The sequence below is a fragment of the Helianthus annuus genome, chromosome 16, assembly GCF_002127325.2.
Source record: "Helianthus annuus cultivar XRQ/B chromosome 16, HanXRQr2.0-SUNRISE, whole genome shotgun sequence".
Classification (NCBI taxonomy): Eukaryota; Viridiplantae; Streptophyta; class Magnoliopsida; order Asterales; family Asteraceae; genus Helianthus; species Helianthus annuus.
The window spans coordinates 6,026,970-6,034,965 of record NC_035448.2 but is presented as its reverse complement, the minus strand read 5'-3'; the positions used below and the strand labels follow the sequence as shown (position 1 = coordinate 6,034,965).

At 36.9% G+C, this 7,996-nt stretch overlaps 1 long non-coding RNA gene across 1 annotated transcript; it reads left to right on the top strand.

Annotated features, from left to right (window-relative positions):
• Positions 1 to 1,454: 1,454 nt before the first annotated feature.
• On the top strand, positions 1,455 to 1,992 carry LOC110916564. The gene is made up of 2 exons (XR_002579847.2): positions 1,455 to 1,605; positions 1,666 to 1,992. It is a non-coding gene; the product is annotated as an uncharacterized LOC110916564 (long non-coding RNA).
• Positions 1,993 to 7,996: the final 6,004 nt, after the last annotated feature.

The window sequence follows — 7,996 nt, the reverse complement described above, 5'->3', positions numbered from 1 at the left end:
AGAGAGTTGTGCTTTTTCCAAAGAATGGAAACCATCTGTTAAGAACATGGAAGGAGCTGGACCTTTAAAGAGCAAGGAATCAAGCTCGGGTGCAGAAATTTGAAAGCGACCAATAAATCGTGAAATGGTTAGATATAATAGTTGAGGTGTACCACATTGACAGTAAGTGTATTGAAGACACTGAAGCCTGTGTCTTCAACTGTGAGATCAGAAATTCGGGGATGACATATGCTTAAAACCACCGCCAAAAACAGAAATTGATGCAGGGGATTGATGGAGGAGGAATTCCGGTGAGTATGGTTGAGGCAGCAGTGATGATGGCGGCGGTGGTGGTTGTGGTGAAGTGGGACTGTGGGAGGGGGGGGGGGGGGGGGGGTAGATGGTGGTGGTGGTGGTGATGTGGAGTGGGGAAGATGAAGTGGGTGGTGGGTCCCATCGTAAAATATTAATTATATTTCTTTTAACTTTTTAGTTATTAATTTGATAGTAAGGGTATTTTTGTCATTTCACACGCAGCTAACACCAAAAAACTAACCCAGGTACGCGTCAGGGACTATCCGGGAACGAAATTGAAAAAGTTGAGGACTGTAGGCGTAATTTTAGAAAGTAAAGGACTAAAGGTGAAAAATTGGCAAACTACAAGGACTATCCAGGCACTTTTCTCAATATTCAAAGCATTTAATCATTTATCAATGCCAATGTTTCAATTCAAGTCTAGATGTTTCAATCTAAGAAACAAAAAATCAAGATTCAAGAAATTATTCACATCAATCTACCAAAGCCAGTGTATTTTCCCAAAATCAGGAAAAAAAAACATTAAAAAATTCAGTGTAAAAAGAATTTTTAGTTTAATACTTTAACTTGATTGGTTTACAAACATTTATTGACTGAACACCCCGCTTACGATACGCGCATATAATGCATATGTGTGGGTGCTCGGGTGGGGGGGGGGCAAAAGTGAAAATGCACTACTTTTAACGTTATTTTACTAATTTCGTGAAAATAACATTAAAAGAGGGGGATGGTTAATCATTCATCATGTGGTGGCGTTGATAGCCGAAAGACAAGGGAGTACATGCACTAATCGGTCTTTGTCTTAATTGTTGGGTGTTATGTGCCTTATGTCCAAGGCTTGATGCAAAACTACTTTTGAGTTGGAGGTCTCACTGGAAGCAGTCTCTCTATTCCTATAAGGTAGAGGTAAGGTTGTCTACTTCTTACCTTCCTCAGACCCTACGTTAGCTTTGCTATTGGTGAGATTTACTGAGTATGAGTATGATGATGATGAAAAACATTTATTTACTTGTTGACAAATATGTTATATATGTTCCCTCTTTTGGTTTATCTTCCCTACCTAAATAGTCACCCAATCCCCTGGGTACATTCACCTTTTAATGTCCATTATTATTGTAATAATACTACTACATGCATGGTACTTATTATTAATTCTTCACAGGGGCCCCTCATCATCTTTCTTGCACTATTTATATCACTGATAAAATATATACATACATATTTCTTCAAGTTGCTAACTATTGATGGCACCTGCAAGAACCTACTTAACCATTCTTCTGTTATCTCTCACAGTATCACATTCAATATCAGGTACTTAAAATTCTATTTTGTGAGTATTTAAATTTTTTAATTTTTTTTTGTTGATTTTAGGTTATGATGATGAAGGGGTGTCAAGTGTTGAACAAAACAAGAAAGTTTTGGGATAAGACCACCAAGGTGTGTGAACAAGTGTGTGAGTTGTAGGCCTTGTGAGGCTACTTTGGTAATTCCATCACACCAGAAATTGATTGATTACAGGGTTCAATCTCATTGGGAAGATAATTACTATCTTCTTTCATGGAAATGTAAATGTGGTGATAAACTCTATCAACCTTGATTATTAGTTAAGATGTTGTATCAAGTACTATGTTACACAATACAATAACCGTTTATTATGTTATATACTTTGACATTGGTTAATTTGTGTGTTATGTTTCACACATTGTTTTAAAACCGGTTTTGAAATTATACCAGATTGGGCTCTGAAATGGTTAAACCGGTTGAACCGAATTCTACCTGACGATTCAACCGGGTTACTAGTTAACATTATAATTCTATATAATATATATATAATCCAATCACAATTAGCATTTATGTAAGTGATCATGAATATTATAATAAAATGCACTAGGTTAATTACCAGAAATCTAGAAGGGCATTATTACCTTAATATCGTCTTTTATTAAAACTAAAAAAAAATCAATTTTAAGATAATGCAAACCTGCAAATATTCATGTAGTGTTTAGGTTCACATGTCTAACACAATATGCGGGTTCAGGTTGCGTTTGGGCATGTGTCAAATTTTTGGGTTCGTGTCGGGTTGGACCCGCCAACCCACAAACATAATCCGTTTAACAACCTTGACCCTTGTCACATGAGTCATGTTTGCGTCAGTATACCACATCATACTGGTCATATAATTCGGTAACACACATTCATACGCCCCATAAAAAGCCAATGATCTCTAGATCAAGTGGTGGACGGCTTGCATTTCTATTGAGAGATGCAGGTTCGACTCTCACTTGGTGCAGAGTGAGGCACTGGTGGGCAATGATAGGAGACCCAGGGAAACCTGGGTTGGATCCTTGAGCCAAACGAGCTTTACCGGTAATTTCACCGTCGTGCCTACGAGCGGGTAGGTTACTGGGTTTTCCCGGAATTGGTAGTGGACTCGGGTTACTCTCGGAGTACTCCGTTTGTCCAGTGGGTGCCTCGAAAGTGCTCGGGATTGAGTTTGTTGGCCGTTCAAAAAAAAATATGCCCCATAAAAAACATTATGACATGTTAATGGTGTCTATATAGTGTGGTAGCGGTATTTCTTTTGGACACCACCGTTCTCTATTTCAAGTTTTCTTACTTTTACCTCCAATTGAATTCGACCATATATATTTGAAGCATTTAATCATTAATCAATTACAATGTTTCAATTCAAATCTAGATGTTTCAAACTTATGAATGGACCATCAAGTATAGCGTGATTTCAAGATGTCCTATGCTTAAGAGTTAAGACACAAGATACTTTCAATAATTTTTTTAAACGGTCAAATTCTATGATATAAAAACAGGCCAGCATATGCTGTAAAACCTAAAAATATAGTACAAAAGAGATCCCCCCCCCCCTAATAAATGCTTACGACACAATATCTATAATATTAAAATCCTCCCATCTCTATTACTGAATTTTGATCTAGCTTTTAACCATAAAAATGTGTCTACTTTTTTTTCTTTTACGACTTCCCCCCGTCTTCTGAATACCATTAGATTCTGTCATTTCTTGCCTTCCAAATGTCCACAGGGTTGTTTGGAACACTACTTTTATGATTTTCTTCCAAGTGAATGATCCTGATTGTTTGTCAATGCACTCCAAAGCTTCCGCATTTGAGATAAACGGCAAGTTCATAGATAGTTTCGTCCAGGCTAGAATATTCCACCAAATAGATTTCTCCATTGTAAGGTCATCTGTAGTCATAAAGCCCCTTGTGGGGCGTTATGCGACACGTGTCGTGCCACGTCACACAGGGGCTTTATGGGACGTTATATCACTAGAGTCCGTAGTCATAAAGCCCCTACCTATCATTACCTAACTATTAATTTTCAATTTTATTAATTAATTTAAAAAACACTTCCTTTTTTTTATTGGTCCATTTTTGAAATCCTCCCCCTCCCCCCATCTGGCGCCATATATATAGCGTCACACACCTTTTTTTGTCTCATAAAGCCCCTCATAGTAGTGTTTGGGGCTTTATAAGAGCTTTATGAGGGCATATAACGTCCCATTACGCATACACTAAGGCTACTCGGTATGGGGGACGTCCCCGGGACGTCTTGGTCCGGCGCCGCTGGGCACACCGTGCCGCCCCCCCCCCCCCCCCCCCCCCCGGTCCCGTCGCCAACGTCCGAGTTCCGACGTTTAGGACGCGCACAAGATGACAAAATAGTGTGGGGACCGATGTGCTTTTTGACCGTTTGAAAAAAAAAATAAATTCAGAATTTAAATTATTTAAAAACTAACGGTCATAATTCCAAAAACACCCCATTTCACTTCCATTTTTATAAATACTCACCTATTTAACCCTTTTTTTCATAACTTTTCACTCTCTACCAACCCATTCTCTCTCACATTTTATTACCACTCTTCCATTTTTATAAAAACTCTTCATATTTTGTACCATTTTTTACCCGCTACCACCCCATCTCTCGCTAAAAAATTATCATGGCTTCACCCGTTTCTTCCATTTCTTCAATTTCTTATATGTCTTCATCGTCTTCGTCTGCGTGGTATTCATCATCTTCGGAAGAGAATGCTATTATGCACAACATGATTATGAACGCGGCTCATGGCGGCTGATGAAGGGTCGTCCCAACGGCTAACTAGACGAGCAAAATATAACCGAGACCAAGAAGGTATTTTACTTTTTTTCCTTATATTTTATATAGATTTGAAATTGTATTTTATAATTAATTTCATTTATGTTTTGTTTTAAATTTATAGCCGGCCACGATAAACTAGTAGCCGATTATTTTGCCGACGAACCCGTGTACCCAGCCGAGATTTTTCGACGTCGTTTCCGCATGAGTCGTCCACTGTTTTTACGTATTGCAGGCGACATGGCCCAGTCTGATCCGTTTCTTACATTGCGAAACGACGCTAGGGGGCAAAGGGGTTTCAGTAATTTACAAAAATGTATGTCGGCCATTCGCCAACTTGCGTACGGTTACGCACCCGATGCATTAGACGAGTACATTAGGATGTCTGAAAGAACCGCACGTCGATGTTTGCACAAGTTTTGCCAATGGGTTGTCAAATTGTATAGCAAGCGATACCTGCGGAAACCGAACGCAAACGACGTTCAAAAATTATATCAAGCACACGAACAGAGACATGGTTTCCCAGGAATGCTCGGGAGCATTGATTGCATGCACTGGCAGTGGCAGAACTGTCCAGTTGCATGGCAAGGTCAGTATACTAGGGGAGATCAGGGACATCCGACTATCATTCTAGAGGCTGTTGCGTCACAGGATCTCTGGATATGACATGCTTTTTTTGGTCTACCTGGTTCGCTCAATGACCTTAACATCATATACCAGTCACAGATTTTTGATGATGTAGTGGCGGGTACAGGTCCAGACACAAGCTTTACGGTTTCAGGGGTGGAGTACAGGCGAGGTTACTACCTAGCCGATGGGATTTACCCAACGTACTCGACAATCGTTAAAACTATCCCGCACCCGACCGACGACAAAAGAAAAAAGTTTGCGAAGTTTCAAGAGGATGCAAGAAAAGATATTGAACGGGCTTTTGGTGTTCTACAAAAAAAAATGGCACATCATTTCACATCCAGCACGTTCGCAAACACCAAGGAGGTTACGACACATTATGTACGCTTGTATCATCCTTCATAACATGATCATTGAAGACGAAGGGAGAGCGATATGCGAGTACGAAGAAAACGCGTCTACTGGAAATTCTGTTCCAGTTAGTGAGGAACAACAAGATTTGAACGCCTTCGCTCTACGTAACGAGTACACACATCACAACCTACAAGCGGACTTGGTGGAGTACATTTGGAACAACGCTCCCAACGAACCCGGCCACGACATGGAAGACGATGACTAGTAGCTTATTTTAATATATTAGGATATTTTTAAGTTTTTTTTTTTAACTTTATTTTTTTTAAGTTTATGTTTTTTTTTAATTTATTTTTTTTAAGTTTAATTTTTTTTAGGAAAATTGGTATTTAATAAACCAACCTTTAACCAGTTGGTAATAATAATCCAACCTACAGAATTGGTATATAATAATCCTACCTATCAACATGTTGGTACTCAATGAACTTCCGTTAATTTTTTTTTAACTGAAGTTAGTTTTTAAGTTTTATTTATTACACAAACAGTCCCTGTAGTTGTAATTTACTAGTTTTAGCTGTTTTATAAACCTCAAATCGAGGAAAAGGAGGATTTTCGAGTGGTTTTTTTGTTTCATAAAATAGTTAAAACTAGTAAATTACAACTACAGGGACTGTTTGTGTAGTAAATAAATCTTAAAAACTAACTTCAGTTAAAAAAAATTAACAGAAGTTCATTGAGTACCAACATGTTGATAGGTAGGATTATTATACACCAATTCTGTAGGTTGGATTATTATTTACCAACTGGTTAAAGGTTGGTTTATTAAATACCAATTTTTCTTTTTTTTTTAAGTTTATGTAATGTTTTTTGATATTAATGAAAATATTTTGTTACTTTATTTATTAAATATTAAAAAAATGTTGAAGATTAAAAAAAAAAACATAAAAGTGGTGGAGGACTATGACTAGGACCATCCTCCCATGCCCTCTAGTTTTGAAGGATGATCCATCCTTGAGAGGACTATGACGTGTCGCCTACGTGGCGGATCATCCTTCAAGGATGGTCCATCATCATACCTTTTAGTCTAAGTTTTATCTCAAAAATAACTTGCAAGGTTATTAAATGCAGCATTTCCAAAGTAGTTTGACCAACCAATCCCACAAATAAATACAGTCAAAGTATTATCAATTTCTTTGTTTTCTTGACAATGTCCAGATCACAAGGATAATGTCGGATCGGAATACCAAATTCAGTGTATTTTCCCAAAAAAAGAAAGAAAAAAAAAAAAAACCATAACATTTTCAATGGAAAAAGAATTTTGAGTTTAAATTAATTGGTTTCCCAACATTTGTTGACCAGCTAACAAATATGTTATATTTATTTTAAATACCGGAGAATTCTATTATATGATTATACAACAGGGCTAACAAAATTGTAAAACCCAAAAATACAGCTTCTGTTCTATAATTATAGATCCTCTATTGTTAAAAAAATATATAATATATTTATCAGCAAGTCAATAAATGTTGACAAATATGTTGTTATCTTCCTTACCTAAATATTATCTAATCCCATGGTCTATGACATTATAGTCTAGTAATATTTGAAGAGTGAGACAAGACTTAAGAATTAGGTTTTGGGTTCGATTTTCACATGGTTTTTTCCCAGATTTATTAGGTTTCCTCCTGAATTGGTGTATAGATATTATTGGGTTTCCTCCTGAATTAGTGTATAGACATTATTGACTAGTAGAGATGGATATAATTAGGTGATTTCGTTGATAGCACGATAATAATCCAATGATCCAAATTTACCGTTAAAAAAAAATAAAAGTACTTAATCCCATGAATATATTCACCTTTTAATGTCCATTATTATTGTAATGTAATACTACTTAATGCACGACTTATTATTAATTCTTCACATGGCCCTCTCATCATCTTCCTTGCACTATTTATATCACTGATAATAAATAAAATATATATATACTTTAAGTTGCTAACTATTGATGGCACCTGCAAGGACCAACTTATTAACCATTCTTCTGATATCTCTCATAGTATCATCACATTCAATATCAGGTACTTAAAATTTTATTTTGTTGGTATTTAAGTTTTTTATTTTTTTGGAAAATTGGTTTTTAATAAACCAATATTTGTCCCGTTGGTAAATAATAATCTTACCTACGTAATTGGTATACAATAATCCTATCTATCAACATGTTGGTACTCAATGAACTTGTCAACACCTTGATTCTCTCTCCCTCCTCAGTTTGGATGGCACAAATCAATGAAAACCCAAGAACTTCTTCTTCTACCCTTATTTATCGCCACACTTTCTCCCTTTTCTAAGACAAATTCCACCAAAGTCACAACAAACAAGAAATTCAATCTCTTTATTTTGTGGTTCATGGAGCTATTGCCAGAGGAAGGAGGCGCGACGTAGATGACATGGAATGGTGGTGGTTAAGAGGTGGTTGATGTTGTTGCAGGTTGGAGGTTTAGCTATTCATGGTGATGATCTTCCCCATATGAACCCTAGATTGGAACCCGCCCCCAAATCGGTCGAAAGAATCAAGAGTGATAGAAATTTG